The sequence below is a fragment of the Nipponia nippon genome, unplaced genomic scaffold (genome assembly GCF_047370975.1).
Source record: "Nipponia nippon isolate SJK-2023a ecotype South Korea unplaced genomic scaffold, ASM4737097v1 scaffold_3, whole genome shotgun sequence".
Taxonomy (NCBI): domain Eukaryota; kingdom Metazoa; phylum Chordata; class Aves; order Pelecaniformes; family Threskiornithidae; genus Nipponia; species Nipponia nippon.
In genome coordinates, this window is record NW_028262347.1 from 30,875,613 (window position 1) to 30,895,611 (window position 19,999).

Consider the following 19,999-nt stretch of genomic DNA (forward strand, 5'->3'; position numbering starts at 1 on the left):
AGTTGGGCACTAATGTCAAACACACATTTCTGTGTGTACAAGATTTACTTGTTTTAACTTACAGAGATGTAAATATAATTTTCACTGGACTTTTTTATGCTTTCATTCTATACCATAGTCCCTACTTTGACATTGAATGTTTCCTTTTCTTTTTTTTTTTTTTTTTTTTTAATGGGTCCTACAAATGTGTGCAAAGAACATGCTGTGGCAGGATGTGCTAGCAAGCTGCTTCCCTTCAGAAGATAGCCCGTGTCCGTGCAGTTGTAGTAACCTCCTCCAGAACTCAGGTCTCTTATCGAAAGACTTACATTAGTTGTCTTAGCTTCCCCTCTGATTGAGTGGCAGTGTAGAACAGAATATAGTGCGAGTGGAGGAAATATTGTTTTCGGAAGCTCTAGTACTGCACTAGCTAAGTGGTGGGTAAAGTCATGTACAAAGTCTCTAGAAAATCTCAAAAACTTCTAATAGGTTAAAAGACTAATACATGCTGTTAATTTAAATGGTACCTAAATATCAGATAACTTTGAAATCAATATTTCTTTTTCCTAAATGGGAGTATTAGCATTACATGAATAGTCAAACACTTACTGACATGTAATCCTGGATCCTAGAAAAGAAATGTCCTGCTCATATAGAGTTGTGAGCCTTTGTGGGAGAAATATTCCATAAAATGTCTACTGTTGACAGGGTAAGTAGGGATAGTGAGAACGTGTTTAGCATTGATGCTTTCAAGGAAGAAGCTACAATGCCTGTATCTGTATACTTGTATACAAAACATCATGCTTGGTTTTTTTTTTTTTCTTTTCTTTCTTTTAATTCTGGCAATAAACTTATCTCCCTGGAATCTCAGAAGACTTAATTTCTCATTTCTTTTTACTGCATATCATTTGCATTATTCTGTGCTATATTTTATTTTTGACTTTAGAACTTCAAAAAAGAAATATTGGATAATTTTCATGTCTAGGTTGAAATAAAAATAAATTAAAAGCTTAATGTTTTTGAAAGTTTTTAGGCAAGGAGTATATTACACAAATTTCAGTGTGACTATTTAATAATACTGCAATACTGATACAAACCAAAGTGCTTTAACAAAGTTGCTAAATGTAATGCATCAGGGTGTGTTTTGGAAACAAAGAGCATCTACTGCCTACTCCAGCCTTTACCTGTGCTAATTTTTTACAGGTATTACCCATTCCTGGCTACCCAGTAGGCATGGTCTCAGCTTCACGTAGTTGTTTACAGTACCAACCTGTATATATTTGAGTGGAATGGTTATTAGCTGAGTGTTGCATCTTTCACTAGCTGTAATTGCCTACACTTCTAAACATTTTTAGCTATTTCCAAGCTAAACAAAGTCTCAGTTCAGTGCCACATGTGCATCAAGATGTAAATTAGACGAATTTTAGGTAAGAAAGCATTTCCAAGTTAGATTTCTTTTTCTATCTGCATGGATATAATGAAACAATGAGATGGCTTTTTCCACATTTTTCTGACCTCTTTGATTTCATGGTAACAAATTCCTGTTCTGGTTTCATAGCTCAGCCTGCACCCAGCCTCGTGTGTTGCAGGTCCCTGGACCTGTCCCACGGCAGGTAAAATACAAATCTAAATACCGCTGCATCCTCTTCAGCACAGCACGTGGTCGTACAACTCTGATCCTCATGTCTTAGTAATGACTGCATTTTCTTGATTTTGGAAATGAAGAATTAGAGGCTCGCCAAATCTAATGTATTTCAATGTTTTTTTACAAGAGTGGAATGCTTTTAGAAGTATCTTCTGAACGCTCAGAATGATTCACTGCTAAAAACAGTGGCAATGGGAACAGAAAGTGAAATCTTGTGACAATACACCTACAAATGCTTTTCCTTGAGTGTGCCCTTTTTCAGGGGATGCTAGATTTGCAATGAGGGGCGTAGCGTCCTCATGCGGCTGTAATATGGTAATAGTATTTGAATTATTGCAGTCTTTGTCACAATTTGTGGCTTATTTAAGAAATATAATGTACAGAATTATTTAAAATGTTCTTGGAAATGGCTATAGTGACTAGTGAAAGGAAGATAAAATTCAGGCTTCATACTTCCATGTTCCCTTTGTACTGCACATAGCTTGCATTTTTAAATCTTTTTTTTTTCTTTCCAAGCATGCATTCTTACTTTATCATTACTGTATTTTTTCTTGTACGTATGGAACTGACCTTTTTCCAAAGCGGCATTAACTAAGAGTACAGGAATGACTATGCTGGCTCAGACCAAGGTCTGCTTAGCTCAGCATCCCCTTCCCAGGAGTATTATCTAGTCTTTGTGTTGTGCTGTTTCCATTATTATAGACAGGGAGTACCTTTCTTCTTCTATAAAAATTACATTATGTACTTCAATGGTGAGACACAAACTGTACCAAAATCTGTATTTACAGCTGTAAAATGGTTGACTTATCCATACTAGTTGATTCTATATCAGCCATTTGGAAACTTCCCCTTCTTTTCCCAGATGACATCAGTATACATGAAGCTGTGCAAACAGATCAAATAAAATGAGCAAGATTACTTGTCCACGGAAGGCTGTCTGAATTAATCAAACTTGATAAAACTTTATGCATATAGAAGTTTCAAGTGTTTGGGGAAAAAGTTAAGGGCAAATTTAAGTAAAACAGACTAGAAGGAAATAAATAGCAGTCACAAATGTTTTTGCTCATAAACAGAACAAGTTTTGAAGGACATAATTTTTCGTACTGCATTAAAAGTAGATTCTGAGGAAAAGATTTCAATACTGAAATGGTACATTTATAAAGCTGTTCTCACCTTAGTCATGTAATTGTGGTGCATTTTTCCATGCAAATATGTATTATGCAGCTCTTATGATATCTAACATTACTCTTGCAGGGAAGAGAGAATGCCTTGGGTGGTACAGATTATATGTGTTAGCAATATCATACATAGTAAATTAATTAATATTAATTGATAACATTTTACAGTATCATTACGGGGCTTCTGGTTAAGTGGTGGACAGAATTGCTAAGTGACCTATTGTTTCTAAAGCCTTTCTTAGGAATATCATTTGAATTGCTGTGAAATGGTAAAACGTATTTGCTTATCTTGTAAACAGTTAAATAATAAATCTGTATTCAGTGATAGTTTTGCTTAAAAATCAGGGCTTCAATTTGTACATGGAATAAAACAAGAACCTTACATTTTACTTTCTGAGAGACAATATAATGTTAAAGGAAAACACTTCTTGAAGTTACCTCATTTTTGAGATAATCTTAAAAATAGTTGTTTTGAAATAATTGTTTTAGTTGCCTCAAAAAACAATTTTCATAACCTGTCCATTCCCATGTTCATTCAATCCATGTTGTTGAATAGCAAGAGTGGGCAAGCAATTGGACCTTAGAAGGTCTGTAATGTTGGTCTTCCCTTGCATCCTGTTGCCCAGAAATAGGTTGTTTTATGGGATGTTTAGAAGTCTTTGAACCCTAATACCAGTTAAGCATGTGGCTGGTTCTTTTGATTATCAAAGTTATCCTGATGATCTTAATATGAGATACAAAAATCTTATTTTCTTTAAATATTCTCAGAAAAAATTAAAGAAGTTTTAACCATTATGGGTGTTCCTGCAGCAATTCAGAATATGTATTTGTAAAAAGATTATATTAGATTTACAGCATTATCAGTAAACAGAGCACATTATTTTTATACAAATGTATTGTTTTTTTAAATCTTTAATGCATCTTTGAAATGGGTAGTTTCTAGTGTAAATGATTTGCTAACTATTCTGATATGAATATTTGCTGTTTGTTACTTGTAAGTTTTACATAATGGCTTCTTCCCTGGATGAATAAACTAAGCTTTTCAAAGTGGAGATGCACCTGAAAAATTTAAATAGTGTTTATATCCTTCTGACAACTTAATGAAGCACTTTCATTGTCTGTTTTTTTCCTAGAAAAATAGACAGAGGGAGGCAGGGAGGAGGGGAAGAGGGGAAGGGGTGGAGGGAAGAGAGAGAATGAGAGCAGCGGGAGAGACCAGAAATCAAGCAGGCTTCGAAATGTTTCAAACTCTTAAAACTTTACCTATTTGGATTTGGGGTGGTTTTTTTTGCTTTTGTTGTTTTTGGTTTGGTTTTTTTTTTTTAATCTGTACTGTGTTTCACTGTGCACTGTACATAGTACCCCTTAATCAGCATGTGTGTTCATTATAATTTTCTGATGTTTATTCATTTATGCATTTCATTCAGCTGAGATGTTTTTGTCCTCTCTAGTGTCCTATGTTGTGATTTGACTTTTTTTTTTTTTTTTTTTTTTTTCTCCCTGCGGAAGAACTGAAACTAGAGTAAAATCTTTCTTTTCTTTCAGTCCAGCTTGGGTCACCCAGATTTATACCCCCTAGCTCACAGAATATTTTCTCACAGAATCCTTCTGTGGCATCATGCTTGTTATTTGTCATGTCATAGACCAAAATCTTTCCCTTCACTTCATTGCATTTATGAATCTTTTCCTTTTGTCTGTGGAAAAGGTAGAAGAGAGAAGATAGAGAAATATCTTCTCCTCTCCCCTTATTCTTTGGATAGAACCTGCAGGAAAGAGAGACAGAAATCTCTGAGGAAGTAAAAGCTAAATAAAAAATATACTGTTTCTTCAAGTACTTTCGTGATCTGTAATATGCATTCTGAAATGGGTTTGGTATGGGATGAACGATGGAAATGGACAATGGTAACATTTTTTATAATCCAAAAATGTGGACCAGGACAAATGGGCCCTGACAAGATACACTTAAGTCCTTCCAGTAATGCCCATGTTCATAGAAAGTTCACAGTGTGGGTAGGGAGATCAGATAATGAGGCACCACATTACTTAATGTTGCTTCATATGGATCAAGGAAGATGGAGAATTATTGGCATGGAAGCCAGCTCCTGCAAAAGCCTATTCTGCAGCCTGAGGCAAAATTCTCTTTGAAGCTTTCAAGTTGTATGTATTTTGTAAAGCGGGTTTTCCTTTTTAATCTTTTTTTTTTTCCTCTACATTGCTCTGTTCTTTCTTTTTCATTTCTTGGTACTTCAGTGATTTACTACTAAACACGACAAAACTCTCAGAAGTGAAGGGAACTTATGAGAATGTACTTAACACTTTTATTGGAGTAACAGTGACCATCACATAGCACGGGGAACTGCAAAGTGCAAAAAAGTTTTTTAAGAAAAGAGCTTTTTAATAGGTTCAAATGATATTCATTTAGGTAATTCTTTTTCCTTGTGAGAGGAACCATATTTGACACTCCTTAACACTTATAATCTGTTTATAAAGGGGTAGATAGATATGTTTAAGATACTGATTACTTTTTCTCAGAGGCTATTGAAGATTCAAACCTCACTTTTTTTATTTAGGAGAAGCTAATTATTCCCATTTCACCAACAATGCAACATGGGAAAAGTACATATTCTTGGTTTAGAAGAATTGGTACAATATTGGGCAGTTTCAAGTCTATCAGTATTTATTTTATAAATTGTTTTTCTGATGCTAAAAATTCTTCATCCTCCTCTTAACTAATTTATTCAAATGTGTAATACAAGCACTGATGTGCAATTATGATAGCAAAAAAGAAACAACTTCTAGATCTGGAACAAGACTTGATGCGTACCAGTGATGTGTCTGGTGGTCTATAGTGAGGCAGATAGGGAAAAAAGGCTCTCCAATGTTTGTTATGAGCTTTATTGCTTTGAAGATAAAATATTTTAATTGAAACATGAAGTACAGATTCCAGTATACTGCGTGAGGTTGGTAGCAGGTTTCTTTTATTTTATGTACAGTTGGCTAGGGCAACACATGACAAAACTTGAACTTCAGCACAAAAGCATGTCTGCGATAGTAAGTTTAATTATCATTTGGTAGCAATCTGCTGTCCCAGATAGCAACAAAGCATGTCTGAAACATTATCAAATGTACTGCTCTGAAACTGCAATGTTAACTGTAAAAATCTTTTACAATTAAAATAGTAGCACCCTCCAGTGTGGATTCAATTATACTGGTTAAAATCCTTTACATAAGTGTAGGTGTTTAAAGGGACAATAAATCCCTGTATAACAAAGAATTTTATACTAGCATAAATATGTTGAAAGTAGAGATTGTACAGTAGAAATATGGCTCAGATGAGAGGTTTGTGTAGACACCTGGTGGGTAGTCACATCTTAAACATATATAGCTTTTTGCAAAGTTGGTCTGTGTCTCTGCCCTTCTATAGGTACTAAACACTTAGATCAGGAAAAAAAAAAAAGATTGATTTAAATAATTTTAAAGTTAAGCAATTGCATCAAGATTTTATGCAAAATGACACCATATTATGATAGAATTGAAATGCTTTTTACTTTATTTACAGTGATTGTTTCTCATAAAAACTAATTTATTTTTCAAAAGGTTAAGGAAGGATGATAAATTGGCTTGCACTTTCCTGTGTCATTAAGCTGCACTTTTTAACCAAAGAACATATGGACATTTATGAGAACTGATGGAGATCTGAAAGTAGTGGTGACAATTAATGCTTCAATAAATATTCACCCAACTGAATCCAGCAGGAAGGGCCATTCGTTTAAAAGTATTTTGTGGTATTTAAAGCTTATTAAAAAACTTTTGAGAAAAAACTTTTATTCTTGCAAGGTTTTAGATGATTTAAATATATTGTTCTCCTACAGAAGTGAGATGATACTCAAAGCCTTTTTGGCATTTTTCCAGAAGGTAGAGGAATTGGTCAAATTAGTTATGCATGTCTTGTGTGCCATCATGTTTATTTGCAAATTCTGTAATCCAAGTCTTCATTCTTTGAATATAGTAACAATAAACAGCAAATGTTCTGACATCTAAACCTCTTTTTTCATTGAGCATCTTTAGCAGGATCTCTGCTTTGCTTTACTCCTTTGCATTGAAGAAACATAGGGCTAAATGGGACTTCATCTTTTCAACCTGTTCCTTGCCCTCATAAGGGATCGTATTATATTCTTTCTTATGAGTTCCTGTGACCTCCACAAGCTCAATTCAATCCTGTGCTGGTGCCCAAAATGGCCACGATGTTTCTAGGAATAATTACATCATATGAATCTCTTCCTTGCACCCAATATAACTTTCTCTGTGGTAACTGTGTACATTCATTGTAATTCTAAAAAGTATTTTTTATATGTTCTTGAGCCACAGAGTACATAATTTGGACATTCAGAGCAAGTAAGTTCTGATTTTTTTTAAAACACTTTTTTTTCCCTTTCAAGAGGTTAACTACTCTTTCTGTTAACTATACTTTCTTTAGAAGTTTAGTATTTATGCTTTTCTAAGGAGGTGTTAATTCTGTATTTTTGGTATGATGTACTGGATTATTAGAGGTACATATATTAGATGTGTGTATGTATACAGTTAATATTATAACTAGGAAATTATGATATTTTCCTTTAATATTTCTGTGCTACATTTAAGACAATCTCACAAAGAATTTTGGAGTTACCATCTAAGATAATTTGCTGATAGAAGTCCTAGAATCAGCTGTTAAATTAACAATGCACCCATTTATAATCAGTTAACTCAAGCATAATGATCCCAGGTATAGAATGCTGACTTGCTTTTCAAACTGTATATTTAGATAGGAGTGAGGGATTTTTAGGTTGGATATTAGGGAGAAAAAACACCACCACATGAGACGACCATTTTTGACGTAAAGTAAAAGCACTAGTTTATATTGCCTAAGCAAGTTGTAGGTCTTCTAATTTTGGTGGTGCATAAAGAGACCAGAAAGCCTCTGTCAAGAATGCTGTAGGTAAAGATGTACCTGCTTTGGAGCATAAGGATGAATTTGGAGACCTCTTAAAGTCCCTTATTCTCTCCAATTCTGTTTAAGAATTAGGCTTTCTCTGGAATGATGTTCCATAGTCTCTGCAAAACAATTTGCAGAAATGAATAATACATGTCTTAAGAATACTTTTTATTATTATTGAACAACTTACGTTGGCATTGTAAAGTTCTTTTATGAAGTTATATTATAATATGATGTGCAGTGTTTATGATGTTCTTTTCTCATGAATACTAAGTAATTTTCTCTTTTTGTGGGAAGATACTGTAAGAATATTAGTTGGGAGAAATCGGAAGTAGTTCATTTATTCACTCATTCTCCATGCTGGTGATTCATAATACTGTTTTCTTTTGTACAGTGGAAGTAATATCAAGAGAGAGAATATTTCAAATTCTTTTCATATGTTCCTTAACAAACCTTTGCATTTCTTTGCAGTTTAACATAAACTTTTCTATTTCCTGCCTCTAGTGTTTAATTTTCTATAACGCTTGTTAGATTTCCATGTGTTGGAGTTCAGTTTGGGGAAAAGGGGGTTATAACTAAAGTTTCACTCTCATAGAATTTATATACATGAGTAATGAAATACTAAAACTTTTTAATGATTTTTAAAATTTTTTTAATTTATTTTTTCTCTCAAAGGATCCTCCTTATTGTATGAAAAAATAATTGAAACAATTGACTGCTGAAACTTCAGATTGCTTCCAATGAAAAGTGTACCCATCCAAAATTGTACCTTTGAGCCCTGTTACAGCCTTTCACTTTTGGCCAAATGGGACGAAATAAGCTCAAAGAACATTGCTTATGAAAGATATGAGGAGAGATTTTTCATTTTTACTGCTTTTTCTGTCTTACCTTTTCTAGTAGAATTTCATCTGCTGTATAGAGATTCTGCCAGGAGTTCTGGTGTTAAGAATCTGCAGATATCCAGAATGCTCTGGGCAATGTTCCTGCCAAAACCATAATTAGATTCTAGAAAAATATATCTTCAAATGGAAAGAGAGTGTAAATATATAAAAGTTGATAATTGGATAGTAAAAGGAATTACATATGGATTTACAGAAATTTAATCTGTAATCCTTTTGCTTTCCTTTTTGTCTAAATTTGGAAAAGTATTCTGTTGAATGTAAAACAGCAGTCAAGAAATTAGAACCTAAATGTAAGTAATTTTTCTGTCTCCGGAGACAACCTTGACTGTCCTATGAGGTATGTTTCAGAAATTTTTTTTATATGAGGTTTTGGAATGGCGGCAGTACCACATTAGATATAGTGTAAAAAAATCATACTAAGTGATTCACGTGTGTGGAAATTGTTCTTGCTGTGAGAAGCAAATTTTTTTATGGGATCCTATTTAGACTGTGAACTTAGAAAACAGATGTGAAGTCTGCATGCTGCCCTACACCAATTTACTGATTAAGATGCTGTGATAATTTAAAAAATACTCTTGTAGTCAGTAGCCAGAATAGGTGTTTTCTGGGTATAGGACCTTGAAATTGATTTTTGCTATTATTTAACATTTTTAATTAAAATTTTTAAAAAAATTGATATTGAAATATTTTATTCTGCAAATATAATAGAAACCTTTCAGACTGACATATTTTATTGCGTCGATGTGTTAAGCTGGAGGAATTTATGCTATTTAGCTTAGTTCTAACATTTTAAAACATTTTTGCATTTTGAGTCTCGTAAGTTTGGAGTTGATCTAAGGATGCACTTCGTCAATTAAATAAATACAGCTTATTTCTACATGCACTTCTTCTGTAAGGTGTATTTTTTACTGTTGACTCCCTGTTTCCTCCAGGAAAGAAATTCTTCCTCTAGTGAAGCTGGGTCTCTGCTTTCACTTGGAATTTTCTTTGAAGTTCCTTTAATTTAGCGAGTAGCCAATTTATAGTCAACATTTCCAATGCATTTTTGAAGATTTTTTTTTTTTACTTGAAAGTTGGCTTTATTGAAAAGTACTATTAACCTTTTTATTTTTTAATAATTTAAAATATGAGATCTTTTTCTCAACTTATTCTGGTGAGATTTAGAATTCAAGGAGTTTTTGTTTTCTGCTGTAGAATATATAGCTAGTAAGAGAGGAAAGAAGAAATTAATAATTCCTGCATCACTTCAGCCAGTACCTTCCTGTACCTACATTTCTAAAATAATACTGATATCAAAATACACCCGTCACCTGAAGTGTGTTGATAAAATAATTCAGAATGAAATATCAGAGATTGTTATTGTCAAGTATTCCAAATGACTTTTTATATGCAGCATGTGTTTTGCAGTGATATTGAAATACAGAAATGGTCATGCTAATCACGTAGATATCAAAGTAAGAAATGCCCTTGTAAAAGGGGAAACACCTCAAGCTGTCTTTGTGGTGGTTTGGATAGGAAGGATGTAATTTACAGTAACTGCTGCCCAAATTCATTGAAGTTGGTAGAAAAGAGCAATGCAGGTATGAAAATGCCTCCAGTGTGGTAGGCAGCCTTTTCCTTTGCTCCCTTTTGCTATCTGAAATACAATTTTGTCACTTCAAGATGAGCAGCAAACTGGAATAGCCTCCATATGTTTACATCCTTCATCTCCATGTATGTAGATAACAACATGACACTTTATCTTGTCCATTTCAAAACATCAAACCCTTTATGCAGATTTAACTTCACCCTTTTCTATTAGGTCAATATTTGAAGATTATTCAAAGCCAGGACTGGGTGATTCCTTGTTTATTACTTTTATTGGTGCTTTTGTAATTGGTACCTTATAATGCTCGTAACTCTTGAAATAGGGAAGAATATTGAGATAGAAAAATAACTTGTGCTTTCATTCAGATCTTTGTTTTTAATTTAAAACACAATTCAATGAAATAGCTGTGATCATTTGTAGTGGATTTCTGTGTTCTACACCCTAAAAAGATAAAGGCTGTATTTGTTCTGCAGTTGTTTTCTCTTCATTTGTGAAATGAAGTGCTGTCTCTTAAAGACAGGAGCCAATAGGGAATTTTCTAGGATGACCTGCAGAAGTTCTAGTTTTGCAACTTTATTTCTTATTTCTGGGAGAATTGATTGCAATAATGGTATTTTACTTGAAAGACGATAACTTTTGAGCAATTTAACATCATAAATAATTACACAGCAAATTAGATACACAGCTAAGAACTAAGTTCCTTTACTTGTAATTAAAAACAGAAAAGTCCACCTATTTAAAAAATGTGTGGATGTGGTGCTTAGACATGGTTTAGAGGTAGACCAGGCAGTTAGGTTAACAGGTTGGACTCAGTGATCTCAGAGGTCCTTTCCAACCTTAACGATCCTATGGTTCTATGATTTGCTCCCTGGTGAGTAGAACTCCTTGTTCAACAAGTGCTACTTAAGGAATAACTTGTTTTGCTTATGTAATAATTTCTTTATGCTGGCAAAGAACATCTACTAAATGGGTGCTGATATAACAGCTGATGTCACCATTTTCTCTCTGCAAAGGTCTTTAGTAACTGGTGAAATTAAATTAGAATTAAAAATATTGGAAATATAACTATAACAATGGTAACGTACACTGGACCTGTTCACTGGGAAAGAGTATTAAAAATGGAGGCAAAGCATTATCAGCATCTTGCCCATAATTTCTGTTGCAAAAGCCACAGTATTCTGCCCTGGAAAATATAGGAAAGAGAAGGAAGAAAACATTCTGCTTTTCCCAACTCAGAACAGACGGGAGGTTCGTATTTGTCCAATGCAAAGTCGAGGTATTAGGGAAAAGGCTGCTGAACCAGGTCCAAGAGTAACTCTTTGGAATCAGAGATCTTGGTGTTCTCATTAGAGCTGTGAGGGAGACAAACCACCACACAGTTATTGTTTGCTTTTTTGATGGAAAGATGTTTCATAAGTTATTCCCTGGCCCTGGAAATTATTCATGCTCTGTATATGCAGGGTCAGGAACAGGTCTTCGAGGACAGAAACAGGCAGAAAGTACTAGAATGTTTATATCATATAAAACAGGGCAAAATGAGAGAAGTGTCTGTTACGGGTGTCATTTTTCAATAATTTTTAAGTAACTAGCCATCACAACTTCGTGGCAGCTTAATTTGCAGGACTACACTGTAGCTCATCCACCAAAAAAAAGGGTAGGATGGAAACAAATTGCTCAAAGGAGAAATATGAGAATGGAAAACACAACATATATTTCCCCTAACTCCACCAGTCATGCCCCAACTCTGTGAGTGTTTTTTCACTTCTAAAAGTGAACAGTAAATATGCTCCATCTTCATCAAATTACTTTCATCAAGTTAACTTTTCTCATGCACAACCTTAAGTGAGCTCAGTCGTTTATGATCTGAATCGACAAGTTATTTTCAGAAAGGCCTGATCATCACACGTCCCTCCACTCACTAGTGAATAGATTCTGCTTTTGCTTCTTGAGGTGTTTCCACTGCACGTTCATCTTGCTGTGCATACTTTCGCTTTTATTTAAAATGTCGCACTGTGTTACATAACCAAGATGTTACTTGCTATGTGAGCGCTATACTTGCTCTATATTCATAGACTGGGGATGAGAACGTGTCCCAAAAAACTTGGCAGAAGAGATGGGGAAGATTATAAGACAAGTTGCCAAAAAGTATATTTCTGAGTTCCTAGGGATTTTCTTTATTTTGATTCTCTATTAAAAAAAAAATAAATCCGTTAACACTTTGCATCTTGTCATTTTAGAGCACATGAATAAAAGTTTAAATAAAAAAAATTAAATTAAATAAAAAGATTAAAGAATAAAAATTTCCTGATGAATTGAACTCTTAAATGCAACATTGAATATGGTTCACCACTACTGCATTTGAATTATTTATGAAAACAGGAGAAGAAACAAAGAAGTTAAAAACCACATATGTATGGCCAAAACAAATGTATAACTACAAAATGAAATTACACAAAAAAGTGTTGCAGTCAAACACAGTATTTTCAAGAACAAGTTTATTTTCAGCAATATTGATATACAATATTTTAGGATCATGTTATTTTAAAAACCACAAGAATTATAGTTACAAAAAAGTGATTTAGCTTTTGACAACAATGTGAAGTAAACTGTGTCTGCAATAAGATGTAGACAGTAACGAAACAGGGAAAGCTGACAGGTAGTAATTACCTTGTTGTCACCTTTTTACAACAAGAGGAAAAACTGCAATGTCATGACTTGCTTAATTTGGGACTGAATTTTCAGACATGTAGGATGCTTGTTTCCATATATGACAGAAGCTCTCAGATTAAAAAGAGAAATTACTCTTTAATCTTATAATTTCATTCACTCTTATCCATAAACATAGATCATGTTAAGTGCTTGGCAGTCCTTCTAGTTTGTTAATTTAATTATTACACTTCTGCAATGCTTCTCAGTAGTAAAAGATACTCAAATATTTCACCAAGCTAGAATGATTCTATTGATCTCAGAGGAGCTATTGCATTGTGTAATTAATACCAGCGTAATCAAAGTGAGAGTTTCTTTTGTATGTCACTAGAGCCCATTCCTACTCTACATGCTATAAAGGGACATGACTGCTTACAATACTGTAGAAACCAGATCTGTAAAACAGTTTTGTCAGGTTTTACTCATCTATTTGCTTGGCACTAGAGCTAAGCACCCATAATAATGTTTTTTATAGTTAAGTACACTCTTTCCTGTAATAAATAAGAAACCCCACAGGGATTCAAAATACATGAAATTACAAAATAATTACTTTAAAAATGTAATTTTTGCAACAGTAAATTATACCAAGTGGTAAAGTGCCATGGGTATATTGTATCTGTAAAACACATTGCCTCAGGCAATTTTTAACTGGTTTTGTTCTTTTTTTCTTTTGTGCCTGCAAAAATATTTCATACCCGTTTATTTAGTTCAGTTACATGTTCTCCATTTTGTTTTGTAGCTTATTTTTCCGTAAAGGCAAGCAGCCCTCAGTGCTAGCTCTTCTGAGTGCCATCATTTTCTAGGCATTCATTCTCAAGGTTAGCATTTATTAGTCCTAACGTTCCATATCTTCCCTCCTACTCCTTTGTACGTACCTTTTTCTGTCTATCTGCAAAGCATTTTTGTTCTGTACTTTCAGATCCCTACTGTAAATTTTCTGATGCACATAAATAATTTACTAAATTTATACCTGTGGGTATAAATTTTAAGTCCATTTGCACGTCTGAGTTAACATACCTTTGTATTCTTCTTTCTTCCACTCTGAATACTGTCTGTTATTAGACTGGCAGTTTCTTGAGGTCTTTTTCAGCCTGTAAAACGCCTAGTATACCAATAATATTTTAAGAGGATAATTATTTTGTAAGTTTATGTGGTGAAATTTTGAAAGATTTTCCACTTGCACCATGATTTATAAAAAAAGCAACTAAAGGACCTCTTTTTCCTGATCTTCAATATTCATTTAACAAGGAGTACTATGTTATTCCTTCTAAGCAACAGCCAAGAAACACATTCAGCTGTGTGCTTCTAGTTTGTTGAGATTTCCAAAACTAAGCTCTTCTTCAGAACTGTGCTCCAAGTCTTGTTTTGATTTTTTTTTTTTTCCCTATCAGGAAGGCAAGACTTATAGAGAGGGGTAATGATTTTTGTCAGTTAGAAAAAAAAGGCAGGCTTTTGGGCACACAAACCCAGATCTTAAATGCAAGCAGCCCAGCTGTATGATTTTATTTAATAAAAGATAGTACTGATAGTACTTCTCCCTCCAAACTCTGACTTACTTATATCCTTAAATACTTACAGCTATAACCAAACCATGACTTTTTACTTTACTGGCATTAATCTGGCATACAGAGTAAACTCTATAAAGGCAGCAGTGCATATTATTATATTTATCAGATTCTGGTTTCAGTTGTGAAAATTTAAAACTTTACCTAAGCATACTAAATAATAAAGAATATATTCACAATGAATGATACTACTTACATAATATCCCTGATAAGACTACAGTCTTTGACCTGGGGAGAGTTAAATTTACATTTCTATAGTTTACAAAGCATTGTTAAAAGTATTCACTTTTTCCTTAAATTCTGGAACTTTAGGAATCCTAGATTCTGAAACTTCAGGACTTCTCTTCAACTTTTTTTCCAGTTTTAAACTTGCATACTGTATCTTAGCATTGTAAGAACAGTCTAAGCAGGAGAATTTTTTGCTATAAGCAGGCTTGAGTGGTGAGAAAGGCTGTGATAAGGAGAAAGGCTTATCTTAACAACTATTCCAAGAAAAATCAAGCTGTTCTGTAATAATTAAGCTGTCAATAGTATTTCTCATATTTACTGCTATAGTAGGCGGAAAAAATATCAGAAAGAAAATATTTAATCTGTTCCAAAATGAACTGGAAAGGAGATAAGGAAATTCATACAAAGGATCTCTGTTACTTTTCTGTAGTATTTTTCCAGCTTTTCTGGAGAAAAGCCTAGGTGGAACCAAAGATGTTAGGGGAGAAACAAGGTTTCTCAAATGGGCAGTCTCTGACAGAAGGAAAGTAGGCAGTAAGAATGTATGTTCAAGTTTTATATTAGTAGTGCAATGTACTTCAGCTCTTTGCTAAGACTCGTGTTACTTAATGTGCTATTATTAGCCAGAAAATGGAGGATGAACGGAGAGGTAGAAAATTTTGCAGAAGACACAACACCATTTCAGCTACTTAAATTGGGAAGGTTGTGAAACACTCTAGCAAGACTGATTTAGTGAGTTGAGTGGCATGATTGCAATAGAGATTCATCTGGATAGCTGCAGGGCAAGACAGCCTAAATAATTATTAGAAATGTCTCTAAGTCCTAAAATTACAACCACTCAAACAAAATATGGTTGAATCACAAGAGCAATCAGGCCAGCATCAGGAATGGGAACTAATACATAAAACTAGCTAGCTATATAATTACACTATGTTCTATAGCTGAATTCATCTTCTTGTAGTTTTTTCTCGTATGCTTCTGTGGGCCAATCTCCAGTTCTAAAAAAAAAAAGATAAAGTATGATATAACACTCACTGATGGCGAACAATGAGGAGTAGGAAAAGAAATCAAAATTGGAACCACAGCACTGACAATAAGGATCTCTCTTTTTTCCCCCCACCCCTGAAAGAAGCAACAACTGTAGCATGGGTGGTAGGTGACTCTAAAAGGAATTAAAAATAATTAATTTATCATAAGAAAGGCAGAGACTTTAGAAAGAGAGTGGCATGAAATTACAGAAGGCTGATAAAGTATTTGAAATGTTGAGCATGTTTACGTCATGTGGAGATCACTGTAACTGATGATATAACTTTGCCAAGATCCTGAAATCCGTGATAGTGTGTAGCCGGAGGATTAAGCATAGAGGCTTATTAGTTAGCACAGTTGCCCAGGAGGCAAACTCTGTTTTATTTTAGCCAAAGTGGCTTTGCGTAGTTCACCACAGCCCTCTAACAACCATTCTGGGGAGAAGAATCCTTCATCTAACCTGTGAAACTGGACTGTTGAGTACTCAGTGCAAGATTGCTGCCTGCAGAAGGGAGGACGAGCAGTCTGCAGCTTTGTGTCCAGTGGGATACACAGAGGAAGCAAAACTCAGTGTTCTCTGGACGTTTCTAGACTTCAGTCAGTCATGTGGATTAAGCACATACACACACCGACACGTAAGTGGACACACGCCCCCCCCTCCCCCCCCTACATTAATGGTGCTATAGAGGCATGTGCTTCTGGGTGCTGGATTTTGACTTCCTGTCTACAGTGATAGCCTCTCACCCTCATGTCACTCAGATGTTTGTCTGTCGTGGCCCAACCCCAGCCAGCAACCAAGCACCACACAGCCGCTCGCCCACTCCCCCGCAGTGGGATGGGGGAGAGAACCGGAAGAGCAAAAGTGAGTAAACTCATGGATTGAGATAAAGACAGTTTAATGGGTAAAGCAAAAGCCGCGCGCGCAAGCAAAGCAAAGCAAGGAATTCATTCACCACTTCCCACCGGCAGGCAGGTGCCCAGCCATCCCCAGGAAAGCAGGGCTCCACCAAGCGCAACGGTCACCCGGGAAGACAAACGCCATCACGTCGAACGTCCCCCCCTTCCTTCTTCTTCCTCCAGCTTATATACTGAGCATGACGTCATATGGTATGGAATAGCCCTGTGGCCAGTCTGGGTCAGCTGTCCTAGCTATGCTCCCTCCCAGCCTCTTGTGCACCTGGCAGAGCACAAGAAGCTGAAAAGTCCTTGACTAGTGTAAACTCTGCTCAGCAAGAACCAAAACATCAGTGCGTTATCAACATTATTCTCATCCTAAATCCAAAACACAGCGCTCTACCAGCTACTAAGAAGAAAACTAACTCTATCCCAGCTGAAACCAGGACAGTCCAAGTAGAATTAACACATTGTCAGGAATGGTTTAACCTGTCCTCAAAAAACTTCCAGTGACGAAGACCCTGTAAGATCCAGAAACAATATCTGTTCTATTTTTCTTTTTGTTGATCGTAATATGATATGGTACCAGTAAAAGTAGGTACACTTCAACAATTTCTTGATGAAACGGTGAAAACACTGAAATGCTCTGATTTGATCACACCATCTCAGTATTGCCCAGCATAAATTAATTTTCATCTCAAGTTTCTGGAACACTGCCAAATGAAGTGCCTCTGATATGATCAGTGATTGTTCCTAGTCTGAGATCTGATTACTGTTTTCCTTGTAAAAGGAAACAACCTCCCATCAATCAAACCTGCGAGCCAGAAAGTGTGATCTTACCGAAAGACAACAAAATCCTTTACAGATGGTGTGTGTACTTAGTACTACAGCTCTGGATTAATCTTGACATGCCATCATCCTGTACAGATACAACCTGAAAATGTAGGTCTGAAGAATACCCTAGGAATGAATGTTAAGGGAAATGGTTAGAGATGTGGGAAAACTCCCTCAAAACAAAATGAAACTACTGGAGCAGTGCCTTTTTCAATAAGCAGGAACCTCTGAAGTGATGGAAAGATATAAAGTATTTTGGAAAGATGTAAGCTTCAGATTGGTCTGGGGAAGAAAGAAAGATGACGTCTGATCCAGAAACTGACATTTCAGCAAAATCGGGTGGTATCTAAGATTAAAATAAACTGAACATCATTAAGAAAGAGACTCATAATAATAATGCTTTCATTATTTAAGATACTCATGAAAAATACATTCTTTTAAAAGAATTATTTTAATACCATAATTGTCTAAACAAATGGGCTAATCAGTTAAATCTACATTAGCATTTGAAATAATAGGGAGATACAGAAATGTCTCTCTTTATTTTTTTTCATTTTACAGACTGCAGTTAATTAACAAGGAGAGCAAAACAACCGTTGAAATGAAACTAGTTGACTTTTCTCACAAAAAAAAAAAACGTTATTGTATATGAAGGGATTATGGAAAAATAGGAAGTACATGCAAATACAGGCCTGTGTTTTAGTTACTGTCTTATTGGGTTGAAAGAATATTGAGCTATTTAGTAATAACAAGCTAGTGTTAGGCTTTATATAAGCAACAGCACAGAGGGACGAGACATCAACTTTGCTAGTGGCTTTCACTGGTAATTGGTGACATAAGGCTAGTTTTTATACTCAGCAAACACAAGTTCCATTCTGAAAACGAATATGTAGAGTTGCGAAGACAATTTTCTGTGTCTGTCTCATCTGTTTTCAGCTCCCAGCAAGACCAGTTAGTGTTATTTTCTCTGACTTCCCTAGATGCCTTTGGTAGAGCTATTGAAAATACAGGAGAGACATTCTGCTCGGTGTTGGTTCTTACACTGAACCTCTGCATCATCTAATACCAGGCATGGGGAGCAATTGCAGAAAGAAGCTTGCATGCTTGATAGCCCTGAAGCAGATCATGGTACTAATTGCCTAGCATGACACACATAGTCTTCAGTGTAGGATTCACAGAAAATGTTGAATCAAGGACTAGAAGTTCAGTTTCTGGCATGATTAGTTTAATTAGGAGAATGAGTCAAGCTGGTAAACATGCCCAGTTTTCCTTTGGGAGTAGATGAACCGTGCTGGCTCTATGGGAGGAATGAATATGTTCAGTATGAACAACATCATCGTAGGGTAAAGCAGGTGACCTCAACAGAGTACAAGCAAAAAGCAGTCTTCAAAGATTTGTCACTTTGCAGGATTTAAATAGGTTTTTGTAGGCTGAGAAGAAACTATAACTTCATAGAAGTTTAATCTCTGGACAGATTTGAAGATCCTAGTTCAAAAGAAAGGGTCATTAAAATCTCTCAATGAAATCATTGTAAGAACTTCATGGTATTGGCAGAATAATATATTCTACCTCTACCTGGTTTCCAATAATAGTTGAGCAATTTTAATTGGAAACTTTAAAAAAAAAAATTCAGCTTTTAATAGACACCCAGCATAGAAAATTCTAGTCTGAATAGCGGAGGTTATAAAAGCTGAATCTTCCAATTAGGCAATAGGTGTCACTGTACATGCTATCTGTAATGATCCTAAGGAGAATGTAATTTAGGTATCAAAGCAGGAAAGAAATATTTCCAATGACCTGCTTTTTGTTGAGGCTAATCAAACAAATTAAAACAATTTACAAGCTAATTATAGTCCCTTTGCAGCAGCAAGTGTTACTGTCTTAGCACTTCAGATAACTTCTCTCATTGGTTTGGAGTAGGATATTTAAAAGAGACAGTGGCAAATCTAGATTGATAACTTCAGTTAATCACTTGTATGCTGCTTGCCAGACTTGAAGAGTAAAAAGCCATCAACCACACATACATGTGGACATAGTCTGGGACACAGTTCAAACAAATATTTGAATCATTGTAGTCTGTTAGACTGACTTAGGAGTGAAATACCTTCACTGACAGGTGCTATACTGAATCAATTTGAGCTTAGCATTTCTGGAAACTACCACAGGATATTTAAAGCATTTTTAGCTGAGAGTTCTTTTTAGCAATCTAAATCCTTTTTTTTTTTTTTTTTTTCCCCTTCTCTATATTTCATTCGCAAAGAATAATAACATTCACATTGTAAGCTCTCTGGGCAAAGATAGACCTGCCATTGTAGAGGGCTTTGCACAGTGACCCCTTTGGGGCCGGGTCCTGCTCATTATAATTATCCTTCTATTCATGCAATTTGACATATTAAGAAAAGCTATCACAAATAAATCAAGTCTATTTTAATCCCTTCTCTTAAAATATAACATTATAAATTGCATGTAAGACTAATTG

General features: G+C 35.1%; 1 protein-coding gene across 4 annotated transcripts in view; it reads left to right on the forward strand.

The window, feature by feature from the left end:
• The window catches only part of IMMP2L (inner mitochondrial membrane peptidase subunit 2), a 480,274-nt gene that overhangs the window by 100,999 nt on the left and 359,276 nt on the right, over window positions 1–19,999 (forward strand). The window lies entirely within an intron of this gene.